Genomic DNA, 16,620 nt, shown 5'->3' on the forward strand with positions numbered 1-16,620 from the left:
GTCTTTATTGCTTTTCTTGCAGTGGAATAGTTGTTCCCTATCTCATTCTGAGGTCTGTTGTTTTAGATGGCTGATGCACAGCGTTCTGTTACTTATTCTCTTCGGCTTCTGGGACACTGCATTTATCAAATAAGGACAGTTTGAGGAAGGTCAAGGTTCAAAAGGACTCGATGCCAATAGGAAATAAACCTTCTCCCTCCCTTTACACAGGCTTGCTCACACCCCACAGCTGGGTCGGGTTTATGGCTGAAGGGAAGCTTATCATTGTTGGCTGGCTGGGTAACCAACCCTCGATTTACACATATAGCTGTCACCATTCCCCACTGTGTTTCCCCTGTGACTCATTTATTTCAAGTGCTATAGCAACAGGTCTGGGATGTGCACATGGTGAACTCAAGTTCCTCTCCAGACTGAGTTCAAAACACCTCTTGCCCTTCTATGGACCAGAAGAAATGTTCTTTTTAAATCTCTACCAGCTGACCCAGAGATGGCCAACATGAGAGGGAATTTCCATCAGGACTTAGGAGGATCTTGGGAACTTCTTTCAGAAGAACTTAGTGTGTTGAGTTGGAAAAAGCTTTTTTGTGAGTCAGAGCTTGGATTGTAGTTCTAGATCTATCAGAATGAGGGAAAACACTTTCTGAAGCTGGAAAATCTCAGTGGCGCACGGTCCAGGTTGCATTGAAGTTGCCATGGAGAAGTGAGAAAAATGGGAAGAATGCAGTAAAGTTTTCATTAAGCTAAATTATTTCATCAAAGGTGCTATCCTTTATTTTAAATGTTCTACTTCTCTGATGTTAAAAAACCCATCATTCATAGCCTAGTTCAACAATTAGTGTCTCTCAGAATCCTGTTATGATATTCTCAATATATCTCAATGGCTCTTTTAATTCCCATAGTACTTGATATTTATCTTACCCAATGATGTTAAAAAGCCACTTTTTCTGTAAAATGCTAATGATGGGTTTTTGAGTCCATACTTGAGTTTAGAAAAAGGTCAGCGGGCTGACCCAGAGTATGAGACTTTTTATTTTTTCAGTTCACCCATCTATCCTTAAACCCATCTATGAAATCCACCACCACTGGGCCAGATAAATCCTAAGGATCATTCCAGACCAACAGCCTTTAAAGTCTCAGTGAGCATTTATGCCTGTTATCTGAAGTTATCTCCACAAAATCCCAGCAAAGCAGCTAGTACAGAGATGGTCCATGTATATTCATTCATCCATCCCACCAGGAGAGATGCCTACTGTGTGCTAAGTGATAATTACTGCCCTTGGGGGACTCACAGTTCAGTCCTGGGTAAGCGATGTTTATGCAAAAATATAGTAAAAATATATGTGTGTTCATATATATATACATGACTTAATATGAAACACATGATCATCAGAGAACAATGCAAAGCTCTTCCTCTCTCCTCTCTGTAATCAACCTTCTTAAAGTCTATCCTTCCATTCATTTGAATGTGTTCTTGCAAAATATATATTGCTGGTTCCTGTGAATGTTTCTAATTTTGCAAGTGATATTCTTACGTATCAAAGTCTGTTTTCTACTTTTTTTCCCACTCCTCAGATCCATCCATGTTGCTGGCATACATCTAACTTGGATGAAATCAATTTCATCTTTTGGTGGGGGGGCCTTAAAGTTTGTGTTTTGACATTTGTTTAAAGACCTTTCTCATCCCTAATCACAGGGATATTCTCTTGAACATTCTTCTATAAATTTATAATTTAATCTTTCTCATTTAGGAATTTAATGCATCTAGTGACCTTATGTGAAGATCTAGTTTTATTTTCCTCCACAGACTGAACCAGTTTTCCCAATATTATCTGCATGCAATCCACACTTCACCTCTTGATTTGTAGTGCCTCCTTTATTATATAATAAGTGCCTGCATGTACATGTGTGTGTCTCTGAGGTAGGTATTTTTAGAGTGACTTTCCCAAGGTCACTCAGTCTGAAGGCAGCTTAGCTGAGATTACATGCTCTCTAGTACATTTGATCACATTGTTCTTTTAAGATTAATAAAGCTTACTCAGAAGTCACAGGATGTTACAGCCAGAAAGGAATCTAGGGGTTCTAGGCTAACTCTTTTATTTTCTATCTGATACCTTGGGCCCAGAGAGGCTGAGTGACTTGCCTGAGTCAGAGCAAGAGAGCCAGAGCTCATATGCATTTCAACTCTAGTGATTTCAAGTCTTCTGCTGTTTTCACTGCACTTAGAGCTATTTAAATAGAATTTGAGGGCCTAGACACAGAGCCATGTGGAAAAACCTGTACCCCACATACATTTGGTGTTCACATTTAAAACATACATTTGACCTAAACGATTCAGTACCATTGTGAAACTAGAGAATAGGTGAAAAACAGGAAGTAAGAAATAGAAGAAGAGAAGGAGATTTTTCTGCATAGTCAAAAATTGGTATTACAAGATTCGCTTTATTTACTGGAGTGAATCTCAGATCTTTACTCAGTTCCTCTTTGCTTTTACTTCATGAACAGGCTGACCAAACTTGGTTATCTGATTACTAGGACAGAGCAGAATACAAACAGTAAACTAGAGGTGAGGAGAGGAGGTTATTAAAGACACCACGAGGAAATAAATTAGAAAGATTACAAAAAGCCAGAACAGAATTCTAATGGCACAATAACATGGCGCTGTGGTGTATGAACAGTCTTTCAAAGCTTCTGAGGGGCTGAGGGCAATCACTGTATCATGGTCAAATAACCATCATTCAAGACAATACTTGAGATCCCAAGAACAGGTTAAACTATGTTGATTATTCAGATATACACTACTATATATAAAATAGGTATACAACAAGGAACTACTGTACAGCACAAGGAACTATATTCAACATCTTATAATACCTATAATGGAAAAGAATCTGAAAAAGAATATATATATGTGTGTGTGTGTGTGTGTGTGTATATATATATAATTTAATCACTTTGCTTTATACCTGAAACATTGCAAACCAAATATACTTCAATACAAAAATAAAAATATTAACATCACCAGAAAAATTATGTTGATTGTATTCTGTTACTGAACGCAGGAAAGTGCAGAATATATTTTATATATTTTTTCATTCAAAATGTCTAAAATAGTAATCAAATTCAAGGGCCTAAATGCAATGACACCCCCATAGCAACAAACACACTTAGCACCTATATCATGATTTCTAATAACATTCTCCAATAAAAGGAACCAGGGATGCTTGGAGGAATGGCTGATTCTAGGACTCAGGCAGGAAATATGCAAGATGAGCCTGAGCAATTTGTAGAGCCAGAAAATAAAGAAGAGCTCAAAAACAAACCAAAAAACCCACAATGATGTGTGACTACTGTGAAGGGACACAGGAGACAGCTAAAAGAGCTCCTGACAGCCAGAGCTGGAACAATTTCAGCAACAAAATAAATAAAGTAGTGCTAGATTATGACCCAAGGTATAAAATAAATAAATATAAATAAAAACTCATGGTATATATTTTATATATAAATAAAATATATAATAAAATATCATAAAATATTATAAAATATAAAATATTATATAATAAAATATTAATTTTATTATATAAATAAGTGATTGGATAAATAAATCTGAGAGAAGAAGCAGGTCTCCCATGCAGAAGAATTCCAAATAATTTATGTAGATAACCACCCTCAAGGAGAGGACATCTTGTGATACTCTTCCTTCCAAAGAGTACAGTAGACAAAGAGGGGAAGAAAGAGTAACCTTACAGTAGAGAAACATGACCAAAACGACCTCAGCTAAGCAATCCAGGTCAACATCAGCAGTGACACACTGATTGTATCCTTGATGTGATGTGATGAAAATTCATTTTACCTCTCTGACCTTCCTCCCCAAAACCCATAACCTCAGTCTAATCATGAGAAAATCATCAGACAAGTCCCAGTAGAGAAACATTCTACAAAATAGCTGACCAGTACTCCTAAATCTGTCAAGGTCATCAAAAACAAGGAAAGTCTGAGAAACTGTCACAATCAATAAGAGCTTAAGGAAAAATGCCAATTACATGCAATGTGGTGTCCTAGATGGGAATTTTGGAACAGAAATAGACATTAGGTAAAAATTAGGAAAATCTGAGCAGAGTGTGGATTAATAATAATCTATCAATATTGGTTCATTAATTGTAACAAATGTACGATACTAATGAAAGATGTTAATGATAGGGTTTGGGATTTATGGGAACTCACTATACTAACTTTGTAGTAAATCTAAAAGATAAAGTTTATTAAAAAAAAAATAAGCGAAGGGCCTATAGAGTCAAGACCTCATGTATCCAGAGAATTTGGGTTTCTAGGAGTAAGAATTTCAGGGTCCTGTATAATTAAGCTTTTGTCTTACACAATTTAAATGATGATATTTTCAAATGTAGCTATAAATGGGATAATTTATACCTTTGGGTAACAAAGCACCATAATTATATGCTATGTGACCAAATTCAACCTTGAATTCTACTCATGAGGATGTTCCAGCACCTAGGACAGTAGCTGGCACATGCTGGGCCATCTACTTGAAGGCTGATAAATAAAGGAATGAAGAAATTCAAAATGACAGAATCAAGTCTATTTAATGTGGCAAAAATTGTGTTTTGAAGGTGAAAATTAATTGAGACATATGGAAGACTAACACAAAAACTGAACCATTCAAAAATTCAGTGACCTACTTCACATTCGTTAGGAAAGCTATTTAAAAAAAAAAAAAGAAGATCAGATGACACCTTCAAGATGGCGGAGGAGTAAGACATGGAGATCACCTTCCTCCCCACAAATACATCAGAAATACATCTACATGTGGAACAACTCCTACAGAACACCTACTGAACGCTGGCAGAAGACCTCAGACTTCCCAAAAGGCAAGAAACTTCCCACGTACCTGGCCGTGTGGCTGACAGGGTCTTGGTGCTCTGGCCAGGTGTCAGGCCTGTACCTCTGAGGTGGGAGAGCCAAGTTCAGGACATTGGTCTACCAGAGACATCCTGGATCGACGTACAATCAAACAGTGAAAGCTCTCCCAGAGATCTCCATCTCAACGCTAAGACCCAGCTCCACTCAATGACCAGCAAGCTACAGTGCTGGACACCCTATGCCAAACAACTAGCAAGACAGGAACACACCCCACCCACTAGCAGAGAAGCTGTCTAAAGTCATAATAAGGTCACAGACACCCCAAAACACACCAGTGGACGCAGTCCTGCCCACCAGAAAGACAAGACCCAGACTCATCCACCAGAACACAGGCACCAGTCCCCTCCGCCAGGAAGCCTACACAACACACTGAACCAACCCTAGCCACTGGGGGCAGACACCAAAAGCAACAGGAAATATGAACCTGCAGCCTGCGGAAAGGAGACCCCAAACACAGTAAGTTAAGCAAAATGAGGAGACAGAGAAACACACAGCAGATGAAGGAGCAAGGAAAAAACCCACCAGACCAAACAAATGAAGAGGAAAGAGGCAGTCTACCTGAAAAAGAATTCAGAGAAATGATAGTAAAGATGATCCAAAATCTTGGAAAAAGAATGGAGAAAATACAAGAAACGATTAACAAGGACCTAGAAGAAATAAAGAGCAAACAATGATGAACAACAAAATAATTGAAATTAAAAATTCTCTAGAAGGAATCAATAGCAGAATAACTGAGGCAGAACAATGGATAAGTGACCTGGAAGATAAACTAGTGGAAATAACTACCGCAGAACAGAATAAAGAAAAAAGAATGAAAAGAATTGAGGACAGTCTCAAAGACTTCTGGGGCAACATTAAATGCACCAACATTCGAATTATAGGGGTCCCAGAAGAAGAAGAGAAAAAGAAAGGGACAGAGAAAATATTTCAAGAGATCATAGTTGAAAACTTCCCTAATATGGGAAAGGAAATAGGCAATCAAGTCCAGGAAGCACAGAGAGTCCCATATAGGATAAATCCAAGGAAAAACGCACCAAGACAGATATTAATCAAACTATCAAAAATTAAATACAAAGAAAAAATGTTAAAAGCAGCAAGGGAAAAGCAACAAATAACATACAAGGAATACCCATAAGGTTAACAGCTGATCTTTCAGCAGAAACTCTGCAAGCCAGAAGGGAATGGCAGTATATATTTAAAATGATGAAAGGCAAAAACCTACAACAAATATTACTCTACCCAACAAGGATCTCATTCAGATTTGACAGAGAAATTAAAACCTTTACAGACAAGCAAAAGCTAAGAGAATTCAGCACCACCAAACCAGCTTTAAAACAAATGCTAAAGGAACTTCTCTAGGCAGGAAACACAAGGGAAAGAAAAGGCCTACAAAAACAAACCCCAAACAATTAAGAAAATGGTAATAAGAACATACATATTGATAACTACCTTAAATGTAAAAGGATTAAATGCTCCCACCAAAAGACATAGACTGGCTGAATGGATACAAAAACAAAGCCCATATATATGCTGTCTACAAGAGACCCACTTCAGACCTAGGGACACATACAGACTGAAAGTGAGGGGAAGGAAAAAGATATTCCATGAAAATGGAAATTAAAAGAAACCTGGAGTAGCAATTCTCATATCAGACAAAATAGACTTTAAAATAAAGACTATTACCAGAGACAAAGAAGGACACTACATAATGATCAAGGGATCAATCCAAGAAGAAGATATAACAATTGTAAATATTTATGCACCCAGCATAGGAGCAGCTCAATACATAAGGCAAATGCTAACAGCCATAAAAGGGGAAATTGACAGTAACATAATCATACTAGGGGACTTTAACACCCCACTTTCCCTAATGGAGAGATCATCCAAAATGAAAATAAGGAAAAACAATCTTTAAATGATGCATTAAACAAGATGGAATTAATTGATATTTACAGGACATTCCTTCCAAAGACAACAGAATACACTTTCTTCTCAAGTGCTCATGGAACATTGTCCAGGATAGATCATATCTTGGGTCACAAATCAAGCCTTGGTAAATTTAAGAAAATTGAAATCATATCAAGTATCTTTTCAGACCACAACGCTATGAGACTAGTTATCAATAACAGGGAAAAAACTGTAAAAAATACAAACACATGAAGGCTAAACAATACACTACTAAATAACCAAGAGATCACTGAAGAAATCAAAGAGGAAATCAAAAAATACTTAGAAACAAATGACAATGAAAACACGATGACCCAAAACCTATGGGATGCCTCATCCAACAGAAGGCAGACAGCAGAAGCAAGAAGAACTACAATCCTGTAGCCTGTGGAACAAAAACCACATTCAAGGAAAGATAGACAAGATGAAAAGGCAGAGGGCTATGTACCAGATGAAGGAACAAGATAAAACCCCCGAAAAACAACTAAATGAAGTGGAGATAGGCAACCTTCCAGAAAAAGAATTCAGAATAATGATAGTGAACATGATCCAGGACCTTGGGAAAAGAATGGAGGCAAAGATCGAGGAGATGCAAGAAATGTTTAACAAAGACCTAGAAGAATTAAAGGACAAATACCTAGAACAACTAAAGAACAAACAGAGACGAACAATACAATAACTGAAATGAAAAATACACTAGAAGGAATCAATAGCAGAATTACTGAGGCAGAAGAATGGATAAGAGACCTGGAAGACAGGATGGTGGAATTCACTGCCATGGAACAGAATAAAGAAAAAAGAATGAAAAGAAATGAAGACAGCCTAAGAGACCTCTGGGACAATGCTAAATGGAACAACATTCTCATTATAGGGGTCCCAGAAGGAGAAGTGAGAGAGAAAGGACCTGAGAAAATATTTGAAGAGATTATAACATGGGAAAGGAAATAGCCTAACATGGGAAAGGAAATAGCCACCCAAGTCCAGGAAGCACAGAGAGTCCCAGGCAGGATAAACCCAAGGAGAAACAGGCCAAGACACATAGTAATCACGTTGACAAGAATTAAAAGCAAAGAAAAATTATGGAAAACAACAAGGGAAAAATGACAAATAACATATGAGGGAAATCCCATAATGTTAACAGCTGATTTCTCAGCAGAAACTCTGCAAGACAGAAGGAAGTGGCATAACATATTTAAAGTGATGAAAGGGAAAAACCTACAACCAAGATTATTCTACCCAGCAAGGATCTCATTCAGATTCGATAGAGAAATCAAAAGCTTTACAGAGAAGCAAAAGCTAAGAGAATTCAGCATCACCAAACCAGCTCTACAACAAATGCTAAAGGAACTTCTCTAAATGGGAAACACAAGAGAAGAAAAGCACCTACAAAAACAAACCCATAACAATTAAGAAAATGGTAATGTGAACATACATATCGATAATTACCTTAAAAGTGAATGGATTAAATGCTCCAACCAAAAGACACAGGATCGCTGAATGCACACAAAAACTAGACCCATATATATGCTGTGTACAAGAGACCCACTTGAGACCTAGGGACACATACAGACTGAAAGTGATGGGATGGAAAAACATATTCCATGCAAATGGAAATCAAAAGAAAGCTGGAGTAGCAATACTCATATCGGATAAAATAGACTTGAAAATAAAGGATGTTACAAGAGACAAGGAAGGACACTACATAATGAACAAGGGATCACACCAAGAAGAAGATATAACAATTATAAATATATATGCACCCAACATAGGGGCACCTCAATACATAAGGCAACTACTAACAGCTATAAAAGAGGAAATCGACAGAAACACAATAATAGTTGGGGAGCACCTCACTTACATCAATGGACAGATCATCCAAACAGAAAATGAATAAGGAAACACAGGCTTTAAATGACACAATAGACCAGATAGATTTAAATGATATTTATAGGACATTCCATCCAAAAACAACAGATTACACTTTCTCCTCAAGCGCACATGGAACATTATCCAGGACAGATCACATCTTGGGTCACAAATCAAGCCTCAATTAATTAAAGAAAACTGAAATCATACCAAGCATCTTTTCTGACCACAATGCTATGAAATTAGAAATCAATTACAGGGAAATAAACGTAAAAAACACAAACACATGGAAGCTAAACAGTATGTTACTATATAACCAAGAGAGCACTGAAGAAATCAAAGAGGAAATCAAAAAATACCTAGAGACAAATGACAACGAAAACATGATGATCCAAAACCTATGGGATGCAGCAAAAGCAGATCTAAGAGGGAAGATTATTGCAATACAAGCCTACCTCAAGAAAAAAGAAAAATCTCAAATAAACAATCTAACACCTGATTAGTGTTAACTAACACCTCTAGTTCCTGACACCTAAAGGAACTAGAGAAAGAAGAACAAACAAAACCCAAAGTTAACAGAAGGAAACAAATCATAAAGATCAGAGCAGAAATAAATGAAATAGAAACAAAGAAAACAATAGCAAGGATCAATAAAACTAAAAGCTGGTTCTTTGAGAAGATAAACAAAATTGATAAACCATTAGCCAGACTCATCAAGAAAAAAAGGGAGAAGACCCAAATCAATAGAATTAAAAATGAAAAAGGGGAAGTAACAACTGACGCTGCAGAAATACAAAGGATCATGAGAGATTACTACAAGCAATTATATGTCAATAAAATGGACAACTTGGAAGAAATGGACAAATTCTTAGAAATGCATAACCTTCCAAGACTGAACCAGGAAGAAATACAAAATATGAACAGACCAATCACAAGCACTGAAATTGAAACTGTGATTAAAAATCTTCCAACAAACAAAAGTCCAGGACCAGATGGCTTCACAGGTGAATTCAATCAAACATTTAGAGAAGAGCTAACAACAATCCTTCTCAAACTCTTCCAAAAAATTGCAGAAGTAGGAACACTCCCAAACTCATGCTATGAGGCCACCATCACCCTGATACCAAAACAAAGATACTAGAAAAAAAGAAAATTACAGACCAATATCACTGATGAATATAGATGCAAAAATCCTCAACAAAATACTAGCAAACAGAATCCAACAGCAGATCAAAAGGATCATACACCATGATCAAGTGGGATTTATCCCAGGGATGCAAGGATTCTTCAATATATGCAAATCAATCAATGTGATACACCATATTAACAAACTGAAGAATAAAAACCATATGATCATCTCAATAGATGCAGAAAAAGCTTTTGATAAAATTCAACACTCATTTATGATAAAAACTCTCCAGAAAATGGGCGTACAGTGAACCTACCTCAACATAATAAGGGCCATATATGAAAAACTCACAGCAAACATCATTGTCAATGGTGAAAAAATTAAGCATTTCCTCTAAGATCAGGAACAAGACAAGGTTGTCCACTCTCACCACTATTTTTCAACATAGTTTTGGAAGTCCTAGCCATGGCAATCAGAGAAGAAACAGAAATAAAAGGAATCCAAATTGGAAAAGAAGAAGTAAAACTGTCACTGCTTGCAGATGACATGATACTATACATAGAGAATCCTAAAGATGCCACCAGAAAACTACTAGAGCTAATCAATGAATTTGGTAAAGTTGTTGGATACAAAATTAATGCACAAAAATCTCTTGCATTCCCATCCACTAATGATGGAAAATCTGAAAGAGGAATTAAGGAAACATTCCCATTTACCATTGCAACAAAAAGAATAAAATACCTAGGAATAAACCTACCTAAGGAGACAAAAGACCTGTATGCAGAAAATTATAAGACACTGATGAAAGAAATTAAAGATGATACAAACAGATGGAGAGATATACCATGTTCTTGGATTGGAAGAATCAACATTGTGAAAATGACTACACTACCCAAAGCAATCTACAGATTCAATGCAATCCCTATCAAACTACCAATGGCATTTTTCACAGAACTAGAACAAAAAATTTCACAATTTGTATGGAAACACAAAAGACTCCAAATAGCCAAAGCAATCTTGAGAAAGAAAAACGGAACTGGAGAAATCAGGCTCCTGGACTTCAGACTATACTACAGAGCTACAGTAATCAAGACAGTATGGCACTGGGACAAAAACAGAAATATAGATCAATGGAACAGGATAGAAAGCCCAGAGATAAACCCATGCACATATGGTCACCTTATCTTTGATAAAGGAGGCAAGAATATACAATGGAGAAAAGACAGCCTCTTCAATAAGTTGTGCCTGGAAAACTGGGCAGCTACATGTAAAAGAATGAAATTAGAACACTCCCTAACACCATACACAAAAAGAAACTCAAAATGGATTAAAGACCTAAATGTAAGGCCAGACGCTATCAAACTCTTAGAGGAAAACATAGGCAGAACACTCTATGACATAAATCACAGCAAGATCCTTTTTGACCCACCTCCTAGAGAAATGGAAATAAAAACAAAAACAAATGGGACCTAATGAAACTTAAAAGCTTTTGCATAGCAAAGGAAACCATCAACAAGACGAAAAGGCATCCCTCAGAATGGGAGAAAATATTTGCAAATGAAGCCACTGACAAAGGATTAATCTCCAAAATTTACAAGCAGCTCATGCAGCTCAATATCAAAAAAACAAACAACCCAATCCAAAAATGGGCAGAAGACCTAAATAGGCATTTCTCCAAAGAAGATATACAGATTGCCAACAAACACATGAAAGGATGCTCAACATCACTAATCATTAGAGAAATGCAAATCAAAACTACAATGAGGTATCACTTCTGTCAGGATGGCCATCATCAAAAAATCTACAAACAATAAATGCTGGAGAGGGTGTGGAGAAAAGGGAACCCTCTTGCACTCTTGGTGGGAATGTAAATTGATACAGCCATTGTGGAGAACAGTATGGAGTTTCCTTAAAAAACTAAAAATAGAATTACCATATGACCCAGCAATCCCACTCCTGGGCATATACCCTGAGAAAACCATAATTCAAAAAGAGTCATGTACCACAATGTTCATTGCAGCTCTATTTACAATAGCCAGGACATGGAAGCAACCTAAGTGTCCATCAACAGATGAATAGATAAAGAAGATGTGGCACATATATACAATGGAATATTACTCAGCCATAAAAAGAAATGAAATTGAGTCATTTGTAGTGAGGTGGATGGACCTAGAGACTGTCATACAGAGTAAAGTAAGTCAGAAAGAGAAAAACAAATACCGTATACTAACACATATATATAGAATCTAAAAAAAAATGGTTCTGAAGAACCTAAGGGCAGGACAGGAACAAAGACACAGACATAGAGAATGGACTTGAGGACACAGGGAGGGGGAATGGTAGACTGGGACGAAGTGAGAGAGTGGCACAGACATATGTACACTACCAAATGTAAAATTGATAGCTAGTGGGAAGCAGCCACAGAGCACAGGGAGATTAGCTCGGTGCTTTGTGACCACCTAGAGGGCTGGGATAGGGAGGGTGGGAGGGAGATGCAAGAGGGAGGAGATATGGGGATATATGTATATGTATAGCTGATTCCCTTTGTTATAAAGCAGAAACTAACACACCATTGCAAAGCAATTATACTCCAATAAAGATGTTAATCGAAAGAAAGAACAGAAAATAGCAGGTGTTGATGAAGATACAGAGAAATTGGAACTCTTGTTCACTGCTGGTGGGAATGTAAAGTGGTGCAGCTGCTGTGGAAAATGGTTTCATGGTTCCTCAAAAAATTAAAAATAGAATTACCATATGATCCAGCAATTCCACTGCTAGGTATATACCCAAAAGAACTGAAACACAGACTCAGACAGATATTTGTACTCCCATGTTCATAGCAGTGTTATGCACAATAGCCGAAAGTGGAAGCAACCTAAGTGTCCATTCACAGATGGATGGATAAGCAAAGTGTGGTATACACACACACACATATAATATTATTCAGCCTTTTAAAAAATGAAATTCTGATACATGCTACAACATGGATAAATCTTGAAGACATTATGCTAAGTGAAATAAGCCAGTCACATAAGCATAAATACTGTATTATTCCACTTATATGAGTCACCTAGAGTAGTCAAATTCATAGAAACAGAAAGTAGAATGGTGGTTTCCAGGGCCTGGGGAAGAGGAAAAAGATAGTTATTGTTTAATGGGTACAAAGTTTCCATTTTGGAAGATGAAAAATCTTCTGGAGATGATGGATGGTAGCAATGGTTACACAATATGAAAGTACTTAATGCCACTGAACTTTACAGCAAAAATAATAAACTTTATGTCTATTTTACCACCATTTTAAAAAAATTGTTTTATTTATTTATTTTTGGCTGCATTGGGTCTTTGTTGGGCACGCGGGCTGTCTCTATTTGCAGTGAGCAGGGGCTACTCTTCGTTGTGGTGCATGGGGTTCTCATTGCGGTGGCTTCTCTTGTTGTGGAGCACGGGCTCTAGGAGTGCGGGCTCCAGTAATTGTGGTGCACAGCCTCAGTAGTTGTGGCTCGTGGGCTCTAGAGTGCAGGCTCAGTAGTTGTGGCGCATGGGCTTAGTTGCTCCACAGCATGTGGGATCTTCCCGGACCAGGGCTCAAACCTGTGTCCCCTGCATTGGCAGGCGGATTCTTAACCACAGCAGGGAAACCCCACTACAATTTTTAAAAATAGAAAATAAAAGAAATACAATGTTTTAAAAAAAAAAATAAGAAAAAATTCAGAGTGAGATTGAAGCAAAGATTGTCCAGATATCATTAACCTAAAAGTTTGGCAGGGGGTCAAAAAGAAGTCTAGAAATCTGTGAGTCATTTCATAGAGCATTTACAAAACTGCCCAAGAACAGATGGTGAATATTTTCATAGATGCTTCTTTAACTATGTTCTAGACATTTCTACTTTCATTGTCATTAAAAATATTTAATTATAACAATAAGCTGTAAGTGCTTATTGCTTTTTCATTATAAGCACCCTCACACCCATTTTGACTTGCTTCTCAGAACAACCCTTTTTGTGAGCGGACAGGCAGAAAGCCCCATCCACAGATTTGCCCACTTCTGCAACATTTGCTGTGCTCTCCAACATGCAAGCACCAGGCAGCCCTGAGAGGCCATGGGTACAGATAGTGGGACAGGAGTTAATTGACTGCATTCAGATGCTGACCACCCCACCTCCCACCTGTATGACTTTGGACCTATTGACTTAATTCTGTATGCCTCAGCTTCCTCATCTGTAAAATGGGTTGTTTGAGGTTGAAATGAGTTCATTAATGTCACACCTCTAGAGCAGTGCCTGGCCCGTAATGGATCCTCAGCAGATGTTAGTTGCATTATGATTGCTGTGGATGTAGAGAGGCATGCAGCATAGACAGGATAACAGGACAGGCTGGAATGAGGTTGTAGACAGAGGGGCACAAACAAAGGGGGAGGGATTCTGCCCAGGAAGATCAGGGAACATTTCATGCAGAAGTGGGCATGTGAGCCTTGAGTACAGAAAAGGGGAACAAGGAAAGTGGGACTTAAATAAAATGAAGTAGCTGCAGGTCTGTCCCCACCAATGGCAACACCCAACACTTATCTAACCCCTCACGGTTTTCAAAGCGTTACCACATCCCCCTTTCTGCTGCCCTACAGAGAAACAGGCCAAATGAGGTCATGTCAATCCCCGTCTTAGGGCTGAGGATCTGTCAGCTCAGAGAGTTTAAACAGTTGGTCAAAGGTCTTAAATGTGTGGTGGCTTCCATATGGCTGAGTCAGCACAAACCTAATTCCTTCACCTTCTAGTCTAAGACCCTTCCATTGTGCTACAGAGACAGTCCTTCAACCCCCAGATTCATTCCTTTGTTCAGCGCCTGCCAGGGGCGCTGTCCTAAGCACGTCCGTGCATGGAGATCCATCGTGGTGCTTACATTCTAGCAGGGGAGACAGAAAAGAAGCAGTAGACAAGTTAAATGAGTGAAGGCCCTAGCACGCTAAAAGCTGAGATGTGCAATGTGAGGAACAAACATAGAGGCGGGCAGGGAGGGGCAGGGCAGCCTGAAGCACGAATTAGGATGCCAGGCTGAGAAGGGGAGATTCCTCATGGCTCCACTGAGTTCTGAAATCGTGTTCTAACATAGCGTTGCTTGACTTTCCTGTACCCTGTCTCCAGCACTCACGTAGGATGGATCCTACCTCCACCGCCACCCCCCCCCCAGGGGATGATGGACTCAGGGGGCAGTGTCTCTCCCCACCTGGGGTCTGTAGGGTACAAAGTGGCCCAGAATCCCATCCCAACTCTCGTCCTCCTCCTTGACAGAGAATCAGCATTTCATCCTCCAAACCCTCACCATCTTCCTCTCTCACCCATTGCTCCCCTTGATCTTTCTCTGCCCCTGAAATCTTTGGGAAGGAAAAATGAATGGTGGTTTTCTTTCATCAGCAATAAGCAAGACTTCATGTGCTCGTGCTATGAAACAAGAAGGTTTTGTGTCTGGCCCATTGGAGTCCCTGCATTGGGGGCTGTTCAGTCTTGGTATGGGTCCAGTTAGGACAAGGAGAAGGTCACTTTAGTCCCAAAAGTAGTGGTCCATTTGGAGTTGTTCTATGTTCCAAAGCAGACCAGGAAATTGCCTGGTTCCTTCCTCGGTCTTTACTCAAATGCAAAGCCTCTTTTTTTTTTTTTTTTAACATCTTTATTGGAGTATAATTGCTTTACAATGGTGTGTTAGTTTCTGCTTTATAACAAAGTGAATCAGTTATACATATACGTATGTTCCCATATCTCTTCCCTCTTGCATCTCCCTCCCTCGCACCCTCCCTATCCCACCCCGATAGCAAAGCCTCTTTTATACCAGGACAGCGTTGACACGTCCAGATTGAGGGAGGGAGAGGAGTGAAAGGGCGTTCCTGAAAGTCAGAGGGGATGGCTGACTGGAGGGGCTTCCCCCAGGGGAGCTGGGAAGGGCATGAGTGGAGGAGATCCCTCACTAGCCCATGGCCTTGGTCAGGTACATCTGTCCCGGAGGGGTCCTTCTCTGCCTCACCTCTGCACACTGCTTCTGGAAACAAGGAGTGGTGATGTTAGGAAGTCACTCTGCATCCACAGGTGGGTGTGGCCATCCAGACAGAGAAGGGCTCAGCACAGGCCCCAGCCCTGGGCCGTCTCCACGGCCCCAAGTTCAAGCAGAGCCATGAAAGAGGAGCCCAGCTGTAAAAGAAAGCCCAAGGCAAACCCCTAAATCACCACGCCCGGGGGCGACCTCCCGAATATCCAACCTCAATAAAACCTACTTCCTGACAGATCACAAAGGAAAGCCAGCATTTCGGGGAGGAGCAGGCTTTTCTTCCGCGTGTCTGCTTTCATTTCTGGCAGTCTTTGATTCGAGCTGAATAAGCAATGCCAATGCCCGGTGTGGGCAATTTGAAAAGACTTTGGTGCAAGATACCACACGTGCCCAGTAACAGAACCGGCAGCTACATTTTAAATCCCTACTACTCCGCCGCAGTCCGGTTTCTTAGAACTGTTCTAGGGGAGCGACAACTAAAGAGAACTTCCATCTTCCTCTGACCCTGCTGGCCTTCGCAGCTGGAAAGTGCTGGGAATCACGTCTGGCACTGAAAAGGTTAATTGTCTCCTGCTGCGAAGTAGAAGCTGAGAATAGGGTCCTGGGCAGGCGAGGAATTATGGTAAATGAGGTCTTCTTTATAGTACTGCTCATTCTCAACATGCTGAAAGGGCATTAGTTCACAGTCACTTTCTGTGGAATTACCAAATC

General features: G+C 39.3%; 1 long non-coding RNA gene across 1 annotated transcript in view; it reads right to left on the reverse strand.

The window, feature by feature from the left end:
• LOC309665710 overlaps window positions 1-16,620 on the reverse strand; it is a 193,198-nt gene that overhangs the window by 18,553 nt on the left and 158,025 nt on the right. The window contains exon 3 of the long non-coding RNA XR_014266644.1: window positions 1-10,144. This exon is cut by the window's left edge and continues 18,553 nt beyond it. This is a non-coding gene — a long non-coding RNA (uncharacterized lncRNA). The remainder of the gene's footprint in view (window positions 10,145-16,620) is intronic.

This window comes from Balaenoptera physalus, assembly GCF_965194825.1.
Source record: "Balaenoptera physalus genome assembly, chromosome: 1".
NCBI classification, from domain to species: Eukaryota; Metazoa; Chordata; class Mammalia; order Artiodactyla; family Balaenopteridae; genus Balaenoptera; species Balaenoptera physalus.